Source organism: Uranotaenia lowii, chromosome 1, assembly GCF_029784155.1.
Source record: "Uranotaenia lowii strain MFRU-FL chromosome 1, ASM2978415v1, whole genome shotgun sequence".
NCBI lineage: Eukaryota > Metazoa > Arthropoda > Insecta > Diptera > Culicidae > Uranotaenia > Uranotaenia lowii.
In genome coordinates this window covers 78,039,941-78,043,766 of record NC_073691.1, presented here as the reverse complement: position 1 = coordinate 78,043,766, position 3,826 = coordinate 78,039,941, and the positions used below count along the sequence as shown (strand labels likewise).

The window sequence follows — 3,826 nt, the reverse complement described above, 5'->3', positions numbered from 1 at the left end:
TAATCATTTTGAACTTCGCCATTCCAATCGAAGTTAAGATCTGAACATCGCCTTCACTATCGATGTCCATTGATTATATTCTTATTGGTTTCCATATACAAAACTCACCTTTTTTTGGGAGAATCACCAAACAAACTTTTCAGTGAAGTTTTGGTTTTCTCCTGTGGCTTAACTTTTCCAGAGCTGCTACCGTCTGCGCCATTGTCGTGATTTGTGGCTTGTTTTGCCACACGTCTCAGATCAGCATTAGTGCTGATCCGTTTCCCCGTCTTCTCTAATTTGGCACTCATGCGGACTTTTGATGCGGACCCTTGATGCGGACCCTTGATGCAGACCTTTGATGCGGACCTTTAATGCGGACCCTTGATGCGGACCCTTGATGCGGACCTTTTGATGCGGACCCTTGATGCTGACCCTTGATGCGGACCCTTTGATGCGGACCCTTGATGCGGACCTTTAATGCGGACCCCTGATGTGGACCCTTGATGCGGACCTTTTGATACGGACCCTTTGATGCGGACCCTTTGATGCGGACCCTTTGATGCAGACCCTTGATGCGGACCCTTGATGCGGCCCTTGATGCGGACCCTTGATGCGGACCCTTGATGCGGACCCTTGATGCGGACCTTTGATGCGGACCCTTGATGCGGACCTTTGATGCGGACCCTTTGATGCAGACCCTTGATGCGGACCCTTGATGCGGACCTTTGATGCGGACCCTTGATGCGGACCTTTGATGCGGATCTTTGATGCGAACCTTTGATACGGACCACCAAGCACAAGCACTACTTGTTGCTCATAAGAGCTCCCGCATGGAGCAGTATTATACAAGAACGATTCCCATTATCTTCTTCCCAAGACACACGAAAGATTAGCTTTATAGTTTTGGATTATTAAAGTACGATTAAACTTGTCTTTTTTTCATGGAATGGAATCGTTTGGACGCACTTTACGATACAGCGAACGGGTCGTTAAGTAGAGTAACCATTCATTTTTTTTGCTTTTTTCTGAAGAAATTTTTCTAGAAAATGTAGCAAAACGATAGATGTAATCGTCGTCTAATCTTTTTTTTTATTACTGCGGACGCTACAGCTTATCTTCAAAATATCTTTTTTCCATCAAAAATAACAAAAAGAAAAGGTTTCATTTATGATCTCTTAGAGATAATATTATTTATTCAACTATTATATCCAACTGTTTTATTTTAATTAATGATTGCATGGTTCACAAAAAAAAATCGTTCAAACTAAAAAAATTATCAACATTATCATCGGTTAGGTTTTGGAATGCTTAATGCTTAGAGTCGTGACCACAGATTTTCTATAATGTGAAACGAACGCTGGATTCTTAGTGCCCCGCAGAATGATTACTTCCAGAACCGGACTGGCGTTTCAGGTTGATTAGGATTACTGGGAAGATGGCCATTGGACTTAGCATCTTACTTGGACTGGATTGAGCTGACGATTATGGAAGACTTCTTGATGAAGGTGTTTAGGTAGAGGCTGGGAGAACAGTTGGAAGTCTTCACTCGAGGGATTTACGCCGTGTGCCATCCTGTATGGTGTACGTTGCTGGATTATCTTCTTCGTCGTCTGCGTAATTGGGAGCTCCGTTTCCAGATGTTTGTCCAATTCTGGTCTGTCTATAAATTCATTTAAAAAACATTTAAAATTTAAAAAAAAATTATCAATTGCAACTAATTACCTTACGACCTGCAGTTTGAAGACAACCAGACAAGAGAAGGAAATGAAATAAAATAAAACTAATAAAAGTTTTGACACACAAGATTTCATTTGAGGAAGTCTGGTTAATCTATATACAGAAAATTTCTCAATGGGTAATTTAAATTGAAAAAACTCAAAAACCAAGAATTAATTTTGTTATGGGATTTAGATGAAAGACAAAAAAACATTTGGTTGCAGATTTCACAAACAAGAACTGCCACCTGATTTTTAACGGAGCATACATGACTTGACAAAACCACTTGTTAATTCGGAATGGAGGTGATTTCTTTCTGATGGTTTTTACACCAAACTTTACCCAGACACCAAACACCACAAAAATAAAAATTCAACCCAATCAACACAAACTTAGAATAAATTTAAGAACAAATTAAACGCTTAGCTTGTTTTATCGAGAAATGTTTCGTCTATTTCTCCTCAGTTATTTTTTTTAATTGTTAGTTCTAGAGTTTCATTAATATGGTCAACCTTGTTTGCACTCCTCAACGTTTCCAAACAAAACCGAGACCAAACCCGGAACCGGTAGCAGTAGTAGTATGTAGTTATCATTAAGGGGGAAAGGGACATCACCAAACACACTCAAAATGCGTGCGCCCACTGCGGCAATCATTTAGCTCATGAGAAATTTTTGAACCAGGACTTACCGCTCACTTTGAGGCTTTTCGATTTGGTGGACTTTTTGCGGGGATCCGGATTCCCGACCGACATCTCCCGGCCCGACTCGATGGCCATCGCCTCGTCCGAATCGTTTCCGGCCTGGACCTTGATCAGCTTTTTGAGGTTGGCGATCTGTAAAAGTACAAATAATTAGTAGTTTGGGTAGACTCGGTAAGAAATTTATCAATTAACCTCAGTGTCGATTGCATCTTTATGTTTCAGGCGTTTTTGTTTTTCCGAATTTGCCCGGTCGATTTGGTTCTCCAGGCATGCCAGAACCGTCTCGCAAGAGCCGCACCATTCCTGTAGGGTTCCCACGATTTCTGCAATATTGCCGGTGCGAATGTCCCGCCCAATCGCATAATCAACCTCCAACTGTTTGTTCTTTTGGTCCAGCTTGCCATGGATAATGTCCCCGTAGATGGCCTCAATAATCAGATCCTCGAGATCCCGAACATTTTTAATGTCAAACTCCTCTAGCAGTTCTTTATACGGGATGCATTTAGTTTTGATGGCCAACGAAACGATGGTAAAATAAACGATGGATGGAGCTTTTTGCGCATAACCGGAGTCAGCGGAATCAGCTGGCCTTCGTTGGCTAGATACTCTCGGTACGTTCCGTAGGCAAAAAGTTTCAAAGTATTGTAATAACTGGCATTTGGACCGGTCTCCAGCTATGGATGAAAAACAAACATTGAATTATCTTGAAAGTAACCGGAAGTCGAGAAAATCTCACCTCAGCGATCCGTGGCAAAACCAACAGCTCCCCGAAAACGTACACTCCGGGCGCTTCCAGAACCTGTTTGATCAGCTCCAGACAGGCTGCTCCTCGGGCCGTTTTCGAAAGAAGCACGTACTGTTCGATGGGGTTCTGGGCCGAATATTGCTGCTGGTGCGGCGAGTTCTCGAACTCGAGATTCAAATCGGGCGTCATCGCGGCGAATGCTTCTGGCTTATTCCTTTACCGGTGTTCCGGAGATTGAATTTTTCTCCGTACAGAAATAAGCAGCTGATTTTCTGGCCTGTTACGCTCGATTTTCACTTGGCCTTTCACTTTCCAACACTTTCAAGCAACCAAAACACGCCATTTGTTTTTTGGTTTGTTGGCAGCGGAGACACACGTCACACTCGGATGTATTCGGAGTTTATTTTTACGGATTATTGCTCTTATCTTTCAAAAATATTTTTCAATCATTCCAAGCGAAGACACATAAAAGATGAAAAAGTTGTTAAAAATTAAAAGATTTAAGAACGATTACTGGAATAGTCACTATTCATGTAATCAGAACAGAATAATATTCACGATTCAGGGTATGATATTTGATTATGCGGGCTCCGATTTCAGAATGACGTCTTAAGCGAACAGGTTGCTTTATTTATAGCGAGTGATACCCGCGCGTCACGTTTAAAATACTCGGGTGGGCAGA

At 42.0% G+C, this 3,826-nt stretch overlaps 1 pseudogene; it reads right to left on the bottom strand.

Annotated features, from left to right (window-relative positions):
• Positions 1 to 1,186: 1,186 nt before the first annotated feature.
• On the bottom strand, positions 1,187 to 3,604 carry LOC129738753 (COP9 signalosome complex subunit 7a-like; annotated as a pseudogene).
• Between the last annotated feature and the right edge of the window lie 222 nt (positions 3,605 to 3,826).